Here is a 16956-nt window from a genome sequence, read left to right as displayed (position 1 = left end):
TGAAGCACTGCAAAAGCTAAATGGTTACATCCAGCCAACTTGATACAAAAAAGGGTCAATTGCCTGCCAGAGACGACTCAGCAACCCTCCGAGGTGTGCACAACAGGCCCAAATCAAACGTGGAGGAGGGGAGGTCCAAACAATTCATTCAGGTGATAAGCCAATTAACCAATCATCAGTCTTAATTGGATCCAGGGTGTGTGTGACGACACTGGGGCTGAATGGGTTGCTTGGTGCTGGAAACAACCGACAGCTGATGCAATTAGGAGATTGACAGACTAGATGCAGGTATTATATGCAAAAAGCAACACTGCACTGACTGGGCAGACAGAGGAGAAGCTGAAGGAGGCACGACACACACAACTTTCCACTTGCTTGGCTGGAAGGATGATGCTTGCAATCCATTTCAATTTCATTCTGTTTTTTCATACTGGATTAGAAGGGGTGCACCGGTCCTGGAGGTACTGCAATACCAGGTCAATGCGTGGAGTGGACAGAGCAAGCTCTTTTTCCATCTCCCTGTTCGAAAAATCCATTTAATATATGGTCCCCAGATAGGGGACGTATCAGATATTAAACTGATAAGAACAGATACTACACTTGATCTTAGCCAAAAGGCCGAGAAGCGATAACCTGAAAAGGGTTCGCAGTACAGGCCGATGGTCCCCAATGCAGAGCACTAATGAAGGCAATAGACTACTGTCCCCAGCCCAATACACAGTCCGGGAGGCTTCTTTCTCTCACAAACCGGGGAAAACGTTCACGCGCGTCCTACGCACAGAAGTCACACCAGCATGCTTCTTTTCGTGTTTGCTATCTGCATAGCTCCGCCCACACGCGACTTTTGGACACGCCTTTTCTTCGCACGAAATTCCTGGTGCGGTGCCAAAGCACGCCAAGCAGAAAGCATGATAGGAATAGTAGTGAGTGAAAGGAAAAAAAAAAAAAAAAAAAAAGGATAACCATTGTTGATTGTGATGTCACGGCACCATTGTTGAGTGTTCCATCAGGGCCCTTGTGATGTCATCCAATAGCTGACCTTACTTGACCTCTTTGACCTCTTGACCTGACAAGGCTCTTGTGACACGCGCAGTGTTCCGTCCATTGAACAGACAAGGTAGGTCCAGCTGCATAGGAAGTGCTGGGCTACTTTTTAGCCACTAAGTAATCCAGTTCAAAAGATCCACAAGAGGGAGACACAGGCAAACTTTACTCATTTATTGAAGCACTGCAAAAGCTAAATGGTTACATCCAGCCAACTTGATACAAAAAAGGGTCAATTGCCTGCCAGAGACGACTCAGCAACCCTCCGAGGTGTGCACAACAGGCCCAAATCAAACGTGGAGGAGGGGAGGTCCAAACAATTCATTCAGGTGATAAGCCAATTAACCAATCATCAGTCTTAATTGGATCCAGGGTGTGTGTGACGACACTGGGGCTGAATGGGTTGCTTGGTGCTGGAAACAACCGACAGCTGATGCAATTAGGAGATTGACAGACTAGATGCAGGTATTATATGCAAAAAGCAACACTGCACTGACTGGGCAGACAGAGGAGAAGCTGAAGGAGGCACGACACACACAACTTTCCACTTGCTTGGCTGGAAGGATGATGCTTGCAATCCATTTCAATTTCATTCTGTTTTTTCATACTGGATTAGAAGGGGTGCACCGGTCCTGGAGGTACTGCAATACCAGGTCAATGCGTGGAGTGGACAGAGCAAGCTCTTTTTCCATCTCCCTGTTCGAAAAATCCATTTAATATATGGTCCCCAGATAGGGGACGTATCAGATATTAAACTGATAAGAACAGATACTACACTTGATCTTAGCCAAAAGGCCGAGAAGCGATAACCTGAAAAGGGTTCGCAGTACAGGCCGATGGTCCCCAATGCAGAGCACTAATGAAGGCAATAGACTACTGTCCCCAGCCCAATACACAGTCCGGGAGGCTTCTTTCTCTCACAAACCGGGGAAAACGTTCACGCGCGTCCTACGCACAGAAGTCACACCAGCATGCTTCTTTTCGTGTTTGCTATCTGCATAGCTCCGCCCACACGCGACTTTTGGACACGCCTTTTCTTCGCACGAAATTCCTGGTGCGGTGCCAAAGCACGCCAAGCAGAAAGCATGATAGGAATAGTAGTGAGTGAAAGGAAAAAAAAAAAAAAAAAAAAAAGGATAACCATTGTTGATTGTGATGTCACGGCACCATTGTTGAGTGTTCCATCAGGGCCCTTGTGATGTCATCCAATAGCTGACCTTACTTGACCTCTTTGACCTCTTGACCTGACAAGGCTCTTGTGACACGCGCAGTGTTCCGTCCATTGAACAGACAAGGTAGGTCCAGCTGCATAGGAAGTGCTGGGCTACTTTTTAGCCACTAAGTAATCCAGTTCAAAAGATCCACAAGAGGGAGACACAGGCAAACTTTACTCATTTATTGAAGCACTGCAAAAGCTAAATGGTTACATCCAGCCAACTTGATACAAAAAAGGGTCAATTGCCTGCCAGAGACGACTCAGCAACCCTCCGAGGTGTGCACAACAGGCCCAAATCAAACGTGGAGGAGGGGAGGTCCAAACAATTCATTCAGGTGATAAGCCAATTAACCAATCATCAGTCTTAATTGGATCCAGGGTGTGTGTGACGACACTGGGGCTGAATGGGTTGCTTGGTGCTGGAAACAACCGACAGCTGATGCAATTAGGAGATTGACAGACTAGATGCAGGTATTATATGCAAAAAGCAACACTGCACTGACTGGGCAGACAGAGGAGAAGCTGAAGGAGGCACGACACACACAACTTTCCACTTGCTTGGCTGGAAGGATGATGCTTGCAATCCATTTCAATTTCATTCTGTTTTTTCATACTGGATTAGAAGGGGTGCACCGGTCCTGGAGGTACTGCAATACCAGGTCAATGCGTGGAGTGGACAGAGCAAGCTCTTTTTCCATCTCCCTGTTCGAAAAATCCATTTAATATATGGTCCCCAGATAGGGGACGTATCAGATATTAAACTGATAAGAACAGATACTACACTTGATCTTAGCCAAAAGGCCGAGAAGCGATAACCTGAAAAGGGTTCGCAGTACAGGCCGATGGTCCCCAATGCAGAGCACTAATGAAGGCAATAGACTACTGTCCCCAGCCCAATACACAGTCCGGGAGGCTTCTTTCTCTCACAAACCGGGGAAAACGTTCACGCGCGTCCTACGCACAGAAGTCACACCAGCATGCTTCTTTTCGTGTTTGCTATCTGCATAGCTCCGCCCACACGCGACTTTTGGACACGCCTTTTCTTCGCACGAAATTCCTGGTGCGGTGCCAAAGCACGCCAAGCAGAAAGCATGATAGGAATAGTAGTGAGTGAAAGGAAAAAAAAAAAAAAAAAAAAAGGATAACCATTGTTGATTGTGATGTCACGGCACCATTGTTGAGTGTTCCATCAGGGCCCTTGTGATGTCATCCAATAGCTGACCTTACTTGACCTCTTTGACCTCTTGACCTGACAAGGCTCTTGTGACACGCGCAGTGTTCCGTCCATTGAACAGACAAGGTAGGTCCAGCTGCATAGGAAGTGCTGGGCTACTTTTTAGCCACTAAGTAATCCAGTTCAAAAGATCCACAAGAGGGAGACACAGGCAAACTTTACTCATTTATTGAAGCACTGCAAAAGCTAAATGGTTACATCCAGCCAACTTGATACAAAAAAGGGTCAATTGCCTGCCAGAGACGACTCAGCAACCCTCCGAGGTGTGCACAACAGGCCCAAATCAAACGTGGAGGAGGGGAGGTCCAAACAATTCATTCAGGTGATAAGCCAATTAACCAATCATCAGTCTTAATTGGATCCAGGGTGTGTGTGACGACACTGGGGCTGAATGGGTTGCTTGGTGCTGGAAACAACCGACAGCTGATGCAATTAGGAGATTGACAGACTAGATGCAGGTATTATATGCAAAAAGCAACACTGCACTGACTGGGCAGACAGAGGAGAAGCTGAAGGAGGCACGACACACACAACTTTCCACTTGCTTGGCTGGAAGGATGATGCTTGCAATCCATTTCAATTTCATTCTGTTTTTTCATACTGGATTAGAAGGGGTGCACCGGTCCTGGAGGTACTGCAATACCAGGTCAATGCGTGGAGTGGACAGAGCAAGCTCTTTTTCCATCTCCCTGTTCGAAAAATCCATTTAATATATGGTCCCCAGATAGGGGACGTATCAGATATTAAACTGATAAGAACAGATACTACACTTGATCTTAGCCAAAAGGCCGAGAAGCGATAACCTGAAAAGGGTTCGCAGTACAGGCCGATGGTCCCCAATGCAGAGCACTAATGAAGGCAATAGACTACTGTCCCCAGCCCAATACACAGTCCGGGAGGCTTCTTTCTCTCACAAACCGGGGAAAACGTTCACGCGCGTCCTACGCACAGAAGTCACACCAGCATGCTTCTTTTCGTGTTTGCTATCTGCATAGCTCCGCCCACACGCGACTTTTGGACACGCCTTTTCTTCGCACGAAATTCCTGGTGCGGTGCCAAAGCACGCCAAGCAGAAAGCATGATAGGAATAGTAGTGAGTGAAAGGAAAAAAAAAAAAAAAAAAAAAAGGATAACCATTGTTGATTGTGATGTCACGGCACCATTGTTGAGTGTTCCATCAGGGCCCTTGTGATGTCATCCAATAGCTGACCTTACTTGACCTCTTTGACCTCTTGACCTGACAAGGCTCTTGTGACACGCGCAGTGTTCCGTCCATTGAACAGACAAGGTAGGTCCAGCTGCATAGGAAGTGCTGGGCTACTTTTTAGCCACTAAGTAATCCAGTTCAAAAGATCCACAAGAGGGAGACACAGGCAAACTTTACTCATTTATTGAAGCACTGCAAAAGCTAATGGTTACATCCAGCCAACTTGATACAAAAAAGGGTCAATTGCCTGCCAGAGACGACTCAGCAACCCTCCGAGGTGTGCACAACAGGCCCAAATCAAACGTGGAGGAGGGGAGGTCCAAACAATTCATTCAGGTGATAAGCCAATTAACCAATCATCAGTCTTAATTGGATCCAGGGTGTGTGTGACGACACTGGGGCTGAATGGGTTGCTTGGTGCTGGAAACAACCGACAGCTGATGCAATTAGGAGATTGACAGACTAGATGCAGGTATTATATGCAAAAAGCAACACTGCACTGACTGGGCAGACAGAGGAGAAGCTGAAGGAGGCACGACACACACAACTTTCCACTTGCTTGGCTGGAAGGATGATGCTTGCAATCCATTTCAATTTCATTCTGTTTTTTCATACTGGATTAGAAGGGGTGCACCGGTCCTGGAGGTACTGCAATACCAGGTCAATGCGTGGAGTGGACAGAGCAAGCTCTTTTTCCATCTCCCTGTTCGAAAAATCCATTTAATATATGGTCCCCAGATAGGGGACGTATCAGATATTAAACTGATAAGAACAGATACTACACTTGATCTTAGCCAAAAGGCCGAGAAGCGATAACCTGAAAAGGGTTCGCAGTACAGGCCGATGGTCCCCAATGCAGAGCACTAATGAAGGCAATAGACTACTGTCCCCAGCCCAATACACAGTCCGGGAGGCTTCTTTCTCTCACAAACCGGGGAAAACGTTCACGCGCGTCCTACGCACAGAAGTCACACCAGCATGCTTCTTTTCGTGTTTGCTATCTGCATAGCTCCGCCCACACGCGACTTTTGGACACGCCTTTTCTTCGCACGAAATTCCTGGTGCGGTGCCAAAGCACGCCAAGCAGAAAGCATGATAGGAATAGTAGTGAGTGAAAGGAAAAAAAAAAAAAAAAAAAAAGGATAACCATTGTTTGATTGTGATGTCACGGCACCATTGTTGAGTGTTCCATCAGGGCCCTTGTGATGTCATCCAATAGCTGACCTTACTTGACCTCTTTGACCTCTTGACCTGACAAGGCTCTTGTGACACGCGCAGTGTTCCGTCCATTGAACAGACAAGGTAGGTCCAGCTGCATAGGAAGTGCTGGGCTACTTTTTAGCCACTAAGTAATCCAGTTCAAAAGATCCACAAGAGGGAGACACAGGCAAACTTTACTCATTTATTGAAGCACTGCAAAAGCTAATGGTTACATCCAGCCAACTTGATACAAAAAAGGGTCAATTGCCTGCCAGAGACGACTCAGCAACCCTCCGAGGTGTGCACAACAGGCCCAAATCAAACGTGGAGGAGGGGAGGTCCAAACAATTCATTCAGGTGATAAGCCAATTAACCAATCATCAGTCTTAATTGGATCCAGGGTGTGTGTGACGACACTGGGGCTGAATGGGTTGCTTGGTGCTGGAAACAACCGACAGCTGATGCAATTAGGAGATTGACAGACTAGATGCAGGTATTATATGCAAAAAGCAACACTGCACTGACTGGGCAGACAGAGGAGAAGCTGAAGGAGGCACGACACACACAACTTTCCACTTGCTTGGCTGGAAGGATGATGCTTGCAATCCATTTCAATTTCATTCTGTTTTTTCATACTGGATTAGAAGGGGTGCACCGGTCCTGGAGGTACTGCAATACCAGGTCAATGCGTGGAGTGGACAGAGCAAGCTCTTTTTCCATCTCCCTGTTCGAAAAATCCATTTAATATATGGTCCCCAGATAGGGGACGTATCAGATATTAAACTGATAAGAACAGATACTACACTTGATCTTAGCCAAAAGGCCGAGAAGCGATAACCTGAAAAGGGTTCGCAGTACAGGCCGATGGTCCCCAATGCAGAGCACTAATGAAGGCAATAGACTACTGTCCCCAGCCCAATACACAGTCCGGGAGGCTTCTTTCTCTCACAAACCGGGGAAAACGTTCACGCGCGTCCTACGCACAGAAGTCACACCAGCATGCTTCTTTTCGTGTTTGCTATCTGCATAGCTCCGCCCACACGCGACTTTTGGACACGCCTTTTCTTCGCACGAAATTCCTGGTGCGGTGCCAAAGCACGCCAAGCAGAAAGCATGATAGGAATAGTAGTGAGTGAAAGGAAAAAAAAAAAAAAAAAAAAAGGATAACCATTGTTGATTGTGATGTCACGGCACCATTGTTGAGTGTTCCATCAGGGCCCTTGTGATGTCATCCAATAGCTGACCTTACTTGACCTCTTTGACCTCTTGACCTGACAAGGCTCTTGTGACACGCGCAGTGTTCCGTCCATTGAACAGACAAGGTAGGTCCAGCTGCATAGGAAGTGCTGGGCTACTTTTTAGCCACTAAGTAATCCAGTTCAAAAGATCCACAAGAGGGAGACACAGGCAAACTTTACTCATTTATTGAAGCACTGCAAAAGCTAAATGGTTACATCCAGCCAACTTGATACAAAAAAGGGTCAATTGCCTGCCAGAGACGACTCAGCAACCCTCCGAGGTGTGCACAACAGGCCCAAATCAAACGTGGAGGAGGGGAGGTCCAAACAATTCATTCAGGTGATAAGCCAATTAACCAATCATCAGTCTTAATTGGATCCAGGGTGTGTGTGACGACACTGGGGCTGAATGGGTTGCTTGGTGCTGGAAACAACCGACAGCTGATGCAATTAGGAGATTGACAGACTAGATGCAGGTATTATATGCAAAAAGCAACACTGCACTGACTGGGCAGACAGAGGAGAAGCTGAAGGAGGCACGACACACACAACTTTCCACTTGCTTGGCTGGAAGGATGATGCTTGCAATCCATTTCAATTTCATTCTGTTTTTTCATACTGGATTAGAAGGGGTGCACCGGTCCTGGAGGTACTGCAATACCAGGTCAATGCGTGGAGTGGACAGAGCAAGCTCTTTTTCCATCTCCCTGTTCGAAAAATCCATTTAATATATGGTCCCCAGATAGGGGACGTATCAGATATTAAACTGATAAGAACAGATACTACACTTGATCTTAGCCAAAAGGCCGAGAAGCGATAACCTGAAAAGGGTTCGCAGTACAGGCCGATGGTCCCCAATGCAGAGCACTAATGAAGGCAATAGACTACTGTCCCCAGCCCAATACACAGTCCGGGAGGCTTCTTTCTCTCACAAACCGGGGAAAACGTTCACGCGCGTCCTACGCACAGAAGTCACACCAGCATGCTTCTTTTCGTGTTTGCTATCTGCATAGCTCCGCCCACACGCGACTTTTGGACACGCCTTTTCTTCGCACGAAATTCCTGGTGCGGTGCCAAAGCACGCCAAGCAGAAAGCATGATAGGAATAGTAGTGAGTGAAAGGAAAAAAAAAAAAAAAAAAAAAAGGATAACCATTGTTGATTGTGATGTCACGGCACCATTGTTGAGTGTTCCATCAGGGCCCTTGTGATGTCATCCAATAGCTGACCTTACTTGACCTCTTTGACCTCTTGACCTGACAAGGCTCTTGTGACACGCGCAGTGTTCCGTCCATTGAACAGACAAGGTAGGTCCAGCTGCATAGGAAGTGCTGGGCTACTTTTTAGCCACTAAGTAATCCAGTTCAAAAGATCCACAAGAGGGAGACACAGGCAAACTTTACTCATTTATTGAAGCACTGCAAAAGCTAAATGGTTACATCCAGCCAACTTGATACAAAAAAGGGTCAATTGCCTGCCAGAGACGACTCAGCAACCCTCCGAGGTGTGCACAACAGGCCCAAATCAAACGTGGAGGAGGGGAGGTCCAAACAATTCATTCAGGTGATAAGCCAATTAACCAATCATCAGTCTTAATTGGATCCAGGGTGTGTGTGACGACACTGGGGCTGAATGGGTTGCTTGGTGCTGGAAACAACCGACAGCTGATGCAATTAGGAGATTGACAGACTAGATGCAGGTATTATATGCAAAAAGCAACACTGCACTGACTGGGCAGACAGAGGAGAAGCTGAAGGAGGCACGACACACACAACTTTCCACTTGCTTGGCTGGAAGGATGATGCTTGCAATCCATTTCAATTTCATTCTGTTTTTTCATACTGGATTAGAAGGGGTGCACCGGTCCTGGAGGTACTGCAATACCAGGTCAATGCGTGGAGTGGACAGAGCAAGCTCTTTTTCCATCTCCCTGTTCGAAAAATCCATTTAATATATGGTCCCCAGATAGGGGACGTATCAGATATTAAACTGATAAGAACAGATACTACACTTGATCTTAGCCAAAAGGCCGAGAAGCGATAACCTGAAAAGGGTTCGCAGTACAGGCCGATGGTCCCCAATGCAGAGCACTAATGAAGGCAATAGACTACTGTCCCCAGCCCAATACACAGTCCGGGAGGCTTCTTTCTCTCACAAACCGGGGAAAACGTTCACGCGCGTCCTACGCACAGAAGTCACACCAGCATGCTTCTTTTCGTGTTTGCTATCTGCATAGCTCCGCCCACACGCGACTTTTGGACACGCCTTTTCTTCGCACGAAATTCCTGGTGCGGTGCCAAAGCACGCCAAGCAGAAAGCATGATAGGAATAGTAGTGAGTGAAAGGAAAAAAAAAAAAAAAAAAAAAGGATAACCATTGTTGATTGTGATGTCACGGCACCATTGTTGAGTGTTCCATCAGGGCCCTTGTGATGTCATCCAATAGCTGACCTTACTTGACCTCTTTGACCTCTTGACCTGACAAGGCTCTTGTGACACGCGCAGTGTTCCGTCCATTGAACAGACAAGGTAGGTCCAGCTGCATAGGAAGTGCTGGGCTACTTTTTAGCCACTAAGTAATCCAGTTCAAAAGATCCACAAGAGGGAGACACAGGCAAACTTTACTCATTTATTGAAGCACTGCAAAAGCTAAATGGTTACATCCAGCCAACTTGATACAAAAAAGGGTCAATTGCCTGCCAGAGACGACTCAGCAACCCTCCGAGGTGTGCACAACAGGCCCAAATCAAACGTGGAGGAGGGGAGGTCCAAACAATTCATTCAGGTGATAAGCCAATTAACCAATCATCAGTCTTAATTGGATCCAGGGTGTGTGTGACGACACTGGGGCTGAATGGGTTGCTTGGTGCTGGAAACAACCGACAGCTGATGCAATTAGGAGATTGACAGACTAGATGCAGGTATTATATGCAAAAAGCAACACTGCACTGACTGGGCAGACAGAGGAGAAGCTGAAGGAGGCACGACACACACAACTTTCCACTTGCTTGGCTGGAAGGATGATGCTTGCAATCCATTTCAATTTCATTCTGTTTTTTCATACTGGATTAGAAGGGGTGCACCGGTCCTGGAGGTACTGCAATACCAGGTCAATGCGTGGAGTGGACAGAGCAAGCTCTTTTTCCATCTCCCTGTTCGAAAAATCCATTTAATATATGGTCCCCAGATAGGGGACGTATCAGATATTAAACTGATAAGAACAGATACTACACTTGATCTTAGCCAAAAGGCCGAGAAGCGATAACCTGAAAAGGGTTCGCAGTACAGGCCGATGGTCCCCAATGCAGAGCACTAATGAAGGCAATAGACTACTGTCCCCAGCCCAATACACAGTCCGGGAGGCTTCTTTCTCTCACAAACCGGGGGAAAACGTTCACGCGCGTCCTACGCACAGAAGTCACACCAGCATGCTTCTTTTCGTGTTTGCTATCTGCATAGCTCCGCCCACACGCGACTTTTGGACACGCCTTTTCTTCGCACGAAATTCCTGGTGCGGTGCCAAAGCACGCCAAGCAGAAAGCATGATAGGAATAGTAGTGAGTGAAAGGAAAAAAAAAAAAAAAAAAAAAGGATAACCATTGTTGATTGTGATGTCACGGCACCATTGTTGAGTGTTCCATCAGGGCCCTTGTGATGTCATCCAATAGCTGACCTTACTTGACCTCTTTGACCTCTTGACCTGACAAGGCTCTTGTGACACGCGCAGTGTTCCGTCCATTGAACAGACAAGGTAGGTCCAGCTGCATAGGAAGTGCTGGGCTACTTTTTAGCCACTAAGTAATCCAGTTCAAAAGATCCACAAGAGGGAGACACAGGCAAACTTTACTCATTTATTGAAGCACTGCAAAAGCTAAATGGTTACATCCAGCCAACTTGATACAAAAAAGGGTCAATTGCCTGCCAGAGACGACTCAGCAACCCTCCGAGGTGTGCACAACAGGCCCAAATCAAACGTGGAGGAGGGGAGGTCCAAACAATTCATTCAGGTGATAAGCCAATTAACCAATCATCAGTCTTAATTGGATCCAGGGTGTGTGTGACGACACTGGGGCTGAATGGGTTGCTTGGTGCTGGAAACAACCGACAGCTGATGCAATTAGGAGATTGACAGACTAGATGCAGGTATTATATGCAAAAAGCAACACTGCACTGACTGGGCAGACAGAGGAGAAGCTGAAGGAGGCACGACACACACAACTTTCCACTTGCTTGGCTGGAAGGATGATGCTTGCAATCCATTTCAATTTCATTCTGTTTTTTCATACTGGATTAGAAGGGGTGCACCGGTCCTGGAGGTACTGCAATACCAGGTCAATGCGTGGAGTGGACAGAGCAAGCTCTTTTTCCATCTCCCTGTTCGAAAAATCCATTTAATATATGGTCCCCAGATAGGGGACGTATCAGATATTAAACTGATAAGAACAGATACTACACTTGATCTTAGCCAAAAGGCCGAGAAGCGATAACCTGAAAAGGGTTCGCAGTACAGGCCGATGGTCCCCAATGCAGAGCACTAATGAAGGCAATAGACTACTGTCCCCAGCCCAATACACAGTCCGGGAGGCTTCTTTCTCTCACAAACCGGGGGAAAACGTTCACAGCGCGTCCTACGCACAGAAGTCACACCAGCATGCTTCTTTTCGTGTTTGCTATCTGCATAGCTCCGCCCACACGCGACTTTTGGACACGCCTTTTCTTCGCACGAAATTCCTGGTGCGGTGCCAAAGCACGCCAAGCAGAAAGCATGATAGGAATAGTAGTGAGTGAAAGGAAAAAAAAAAAAAAAAAAAAAAGGATAACCATTGTTGATTGTGATGTCACGGCACCATTGTTGAGTGTTCCATCAGGGCCCTTGTGATGTCATCCAATAGCTGACCTTACTTGACCTCTTTGACCTCTTGACCTGACAAGGCTCTTGTGACACGCGCAGTGTTCCGTCCATTGAACAGACAAGGTAGGTCCAGCTGCATAGGAAGTGCTGGGCTACTTTTTAGCCACTAAGTAATCCAGTTCAAAAGATCCACAAGAGGGAGACACAGGCAAACTTTACTCATTTATTGAAGCACTGCAAAAGCTAAATGGTTACATCCAGCCAACTTGATACAAAAAAGGGTCAATTGCCTGCCAGAGACGACTCAGCAACCCTCCGAGGTGTGCACAACAGGCCCAAATCAAACGTGGAGGAGGGGAGGTCCAAACAATTCATTCAGGTGATAAGCCAATTAACCAATCATCAGTCTTAATTGGATCCAGGGTGTGTGTGACGACACTGGGGCTGAATGGGTTGCTTGGTGCTGGAAACAACCGACAGCTGATGCAATTAGGAGATTGACAGACTAGATGCAGGTATTATATGCAAAAAGCAACACTGCACTGACTGGGCAGACAGAGGAGAAGCTGAAGGAGGCACGACACACACAACTTTCCACTTGCTTGGCTGGAAGGATGATGCTTGCAATCCATTTCAATTTCATTCTGTTTTTTCATACTGGATTAGAAGGGGTGCACCGGTCCTGGAGGTACTGCAATACCAGGTCAATGCGTGGAGTGGACAGAGCAAGCTCTTTTTCCATCTCCCTGTTCGAAAAATCCATTTAATATATGGTCCCCAGATAGGGGACGTATCAGATATTAAACTGATAAGAACAGATTTTTTTTTTTTTTTTTTTTTTTTTATTTTTATTTTCAAATAAAGTCAAAATTCATATATACAGAAGAAAAAAAAAACACATCATCAAAAGACAACAAACACAATACATCATAACTTAATTCAATACTTGATCAACGATCTCCATTTTTTAAACTTCCATACTCCCTCTGAATCTATACCTCCACCATACTGTCTATCCCATAAATGAATTACATAAAGTCTAGACAGAACTAACTTAACACAGTCACACTCAGGCACTACTTCTTTCTTGAACACTAATAAATTCCTCACATCCCACAGACTCTCCATAACACATACCATTATATACCACAAAATCCTTGTATTCATCCTACCACGCGCACCAATACCAAACATCGCCACTTTCCAGTCCATATACGCAACACCCGTCAACTCTTTAACTAAACCTCCCACTCTTTTCCATACATCATTTGCATACCCACAATCCCAAAATAAATGTCTTACAGACTCACATCCCCCGCACCCATCTCTTGGACAAACTTCTGACCTAATTAAATCCCTTTTTTTCTGGACTTCACGCACAGGCAATATGTTTTGCAACCCCATCCACACAATATCTTTCTGTCTATTTGATATGCCTACTATTGAACATTTCTTCCACACTACTGATGCAACATCCGACCTTAACCCTACAATATCACATGCAACCTCATTTTCTCTAAATTTAGCCATCACCTTTTTCTTATCTTTAAACACTTCCATTCTCACAGCCAATAAATCAAATTTCCTAATAAACCTTTCAACCACTTCATACCACACTGGACATTTAAACGACACAGGCACTCTAGCATCTCTTTCACACCACTTCAACCCATACATCATCCATCCAGCCATGTATCTTACCATATATGCACTCTTATTCTGTTTCTCCACCAACACCACAAAACTTTTAATATAATTCAAACCAAGAAAAATTTCAAACTTAGGGAAATCCAAACCACCATTCACACTTCTTTTATACACATACTCTCTTTTCAGCTTCTCCATACGTCCTCCCCAAAGAAACGTAAACACCAGTTTCTCAACTTTCGCAACTTTTTTTGAACATGCAGGGTATACTCCTGCTACAAAAAGGATAATTGGCAAAATAACAGCTTTTATAATCAATACTTTCCCTGTGAGTGAAAGATCTCTTAACCTCCAGAAATTTAATTTCCTCTCAATCTTTCTCCCACATTCATCCCAACTCTCATTCCCTTTCAAATCATCATTAAACAAAATACCTAACACCTTCACCTCATTATTCTCATTCTTAACATCTTCCAGACAAATACTCCTATCCCCAAAACATTTAAACACACATTTATTCCAGTTAATTTTAAAGGCAGACGCACCACAAAACATATCCAACCATAACCTTCCTCTCCTAATAGCAGCCATATTATCACTTACAATCACCACATCATCCATGTATCCTAACACTTTCACACATTTACCCATACTCCCCGGAATCAACATACCTCTCATAACTTTATCCTTCCTTATTAAACACATTAATACCTCAATCACACTAATGAAAAGCACAGGAGACATTGGGCAGCCTTGTCTCACACCACTCCATACATTCACCTTTTTACTCAACCAACCATTTATCATAAACTCACTTGACACCCCACTATACAAACTCTTCACACAGTCCACAAACTTCTTTGGAAAACCCATTCGCTCTAGAACTGCAAACATAAAACAGTGTGCCACTCTGTCAAATGCTTTCTCAAAATCTATCGCTAGTAACATGCATTTCTGTTTTCTACTCATGCAATCTCCAATCAAATCTCTCAATAGAACTAAATTTTCATTCATACTTCTCCCAGGCACAGCACAAACTTGATCTTCATTCACAACCTTATCAATCACACCACGCATCCGATTAGCCAACAATTTACCAAATACCTTATAATCAGCATTTAATAAAGTTATTGGTCTCCAATTCTCGAGTTTATTTTTGTCACCCTTTTTAAAAATCAGAACTACCACGCCTTCTTTCATCGACTCCCCTATTACACCATTTTCCCACATATACCTACATACTTCCAAAAAATCATTTCCCATCCAGTCCCATGCTCTCACATACAACTCAATCGGAATACCATCCTTACCCGGTGTCTTATTTTTTTTACAACTCCACACAATCTTCTTTATTTCTTCTGTAGAAATATCCTCACACACCAAACTCTGACTTTCTACATTTAATTTTTCATCCAAAACATTCATTACCTCCATCATAAGGTCCTTATCAATCCACTTCAACCCATACAAATTTCCATAGAACTCTTCCACTGCCCCAATCACACTTTTACCCCTAACACACTCTCCCTTGCTATCAACCACTTCCAACATATCTTCCTTTTTACCACACACCTTTTTGAAAAAAAACCTAGAACATTTTTCATTCTTCTCAATCATATCAACTTTCGCCCTAAAAATAATCTCTTTACCCTTTCTCTCCATAAACACTTTCTTTTCCCTTTTAACAACTTCCAACAAATCTTTCACATCTACACCCATTGCACTCAATTTCCACAACCACTCAGCTCTCCTATTTAATTCATTGTATTCATTCCTCCTCTTCCTCGCCCTCTTATACCCCCATTTCTTGAAAAAAAGTTTTATTCTTGATTTCATCCAATCCCACCAACACAAAACATTCACAAAATCATCCTTTCTGAATTTCCATCTTTCATACTGGTACTTAAACACTCTCATCACCATCTCATCATCTAACAAACCCATATTCAGTTTCCACACACCTCTACCATATGTAATCTCCTCATCTCCTTCCACCCAAACAGACAAGCACATGTGATCAGAAAAAATAACATCAAGGTATAACATTTTCCTACAAAATAAATTTTTGGAAAGAAAAACAAAATCAATCCTAGAAAAAAAATCACCCCTATCTGCTTTAAAGGTAGCAGGTGGGGGTTTACCTAACATCAATGCAGAATCAGTTAAAGAAAAATCTGAAACAATTTTGTGCAATCTATTCCCTGTCACATCCATCTTATCACCTTCTATAGTGCAATTGAAATCACCCAATAAAATTGTCGGCACTCTACCTACCAGAAAAAAATTCAATTTGTCTAGTAACTCTAGACGTTCTTTTTTCCCGGTAGGACAATAAACGTTAATAATCCTAACCCGCCACCCCTTGTACTTAATCATCGCCATAATGCACCTCCCCACCTCCACCACCGTGTAGCTTTCAAAAACAAGATCTCTATGACATAAAACTATCCCCACACCATCATTCTTATTTATACAAGAACCTGACCAAATTGAGTTCCCATGTGGCCACTCATTAGCACAGACGGGTTCTGAGATACCGCACTCTTGAAGACATGCGATATCCGGATTTTGTTTTTTAATATAATCAAAAACTGCAGTTCGTCTAGCTCTTGATTTCAGTACCCTCACATTCAAGGATAAGACATGAAATTCAGCTTTTCCCCCCATTGCAAGATCTTATTTCGGACATAGTTACCAGTACCCCACTGTTTCCTTATCCGATTCCGTCGGGAGGTTGACCTCCTGAGCAAAAGTCCCTGGCCTTTGACTCGTCCAAAAAAGCACTGTTGTCCGGAATGCAAGCAGCAGGATACGCCTCCTGCCTTACCGGACTCTGTTCTACTCCACTGTACTGAGGCGGAAATAAGCGGGGTTTCTTTACAACTGAGCTCAGCGATTCCTCCGCTGATCTCGTAGTGGGTGTTATGAAGTCACTGGTGGATACAAAATCTCCTTGTTCACCTCTCCCATCCTCCTGTGGGTCCTCCATCTCATCCCACCCGGGCACTGGCGATTTAGGTAAGGGAGAGACCACCTCTCCTTCTCCCTGAAGATCCGACTGAAGACCAAATATTTGGGGAAAATCTTCCTCCACCTGGGAAATGTCCATCTCCACATTTTCTCTACTCCCCACAGGGGAAACAATAGGAGTAGCTTGCTGCACACTTCCACTCTGATGTATATCAGTCTGTGATTGAACTGCCATTTGAGACGCCTGAACTGGATTCTGGGATAACTGCACAGGAGTTTGAGACGGCTGATCTGGGATCCGAGATGGCCCTGCAGCCCTTGCCCTTGCAACATCAGCATACAATCTTTTT

The 16956-nt window shown here is 44.9% G+C and overlaps 10 non-coding genes and 1 pseudogene across 10 annotated transcripts; all 11 read right to left on the bottom strand.

Annotated features, from left to right (window-relative positions):
* Window positions 1–439: 439 nt before the first annotated feature.
* Window positions 440–630, bottom strand: LOC120985002. The gene has a single exon (XR_005775485.1). It is a non-coding gene; the product is annotated as a U2 spliceosomal RNA (small nuclear RNA).
* A 1030-nt stretch (window positions 631–1660) lies between these two features.
* Window positions 1661–1851, bottom strand: LOC120985001. The gene has a single exon (XR_005775484.1). It is a non-coding gene; the product is annotated as a U2 spliceosomal RNA (small nuclear RNA).
* Window positions 1852–2882: 1031 nt separating this feature from the next.
* On the bottom strand, window positions 2883–3073 carry LOC120984999. Its single transcript, XR_005775482.1, has one exon. It is a non-coding gene; the product is annotated as a U2 spliceosomal RNA (small nuclear RNA).
* A 1030-nt stretch (window positions 3074–4103) lies between these two features.
* On the bottom strand, window positions 4104–4294 carry LOC120984998. The gene has a single exon (XR_005775481.1). It is a non-coding gene; the product is annotated as a U2 spliceosomal RNA (small nuclear RNA).
* A 1030-nt stretch (window positions 4295–5324) lies between these two features.
* On the bottom strand, window positions 5325–5515 carry LOC120984996. Its single transcript, XR_005775480.1, has one exon. It is a non-coding gene; the product is annotated as a U2 spliceosomal RNA (small nuclear RNA).
* Window positions 5516–6545: 1030 nt separating this feature from the next.
* Window positions 6546–6736, bottom strand: LOC120984995. The gene has a single exon (XR_005775479.1). It is a non-coding gene; the product is annotated as a U2 spliceosomal RNA (small nuclear RNA).
* Window positions 6737–7766: 1030 nt separating this feature from the next.
* On the bottom strand, window positions 7767–7957 carry LOC120984994. Its single transcript, XR_005775478.1, has one exon. It is a non-coding gene; the product is annotated as a U2 spliceosomal RNA (small nuclear RNA).
* A 1031-nt stretch (window positions 7958–8988) lies between these two features.
* Window positions 8989–9179, bottom strand: LOC120984993. The gene has a single exon (XR_005775477.1). It is a non-coding gene; the product is annotated as a U2 spliceosomal RNA (small nuclear RNA).
* Window positions 9180–10209: 1030 nt separating this feature from the next.
* On the bottom strand, window positions 10210–10400 carry LOC120984992. The gene has a single exon (XR_005775476.1). It is a non-coding gene; the product is annotated as a U2 spliceosomal RNA (small nuclear RNA).
* A 1031-nt stretch (window positions 10401–11431) lies between these two features.
* Window positions 11432–11622, bottom strand: LOC120984991. The gene has a single exon (XR_005775475.1). It is a non-coding gene; the product is annotated as a U2 spliceosomal RNA (small nuclear RNA).
* A 1033-nt stretch (window positions 11623–12655) lies between these two features.
* On the bottom strand, window positions 12656–12864 carry LOC120984950 (annotated as a pseudogene).
* Window positions 12865–16956: the final 4092 nt, after the last annotated feature.

This window comes from Bufo bufo, unplaced genomic scaffold, assembly GCF_905171765.1.
Source record: "Bufo bufo unplaced genomic scaffold, aBufBuf1.1, whole genome shotgun sequence".
Lineage (NCBI taxonomy): Eukaryota > Metazoa > Chordata > Amphibia > Anura > Bufonidae > Bufo > Bufo bufo.
This window is presented reverse-complemented; position numbering and strand designations above follow the sequence as displayed.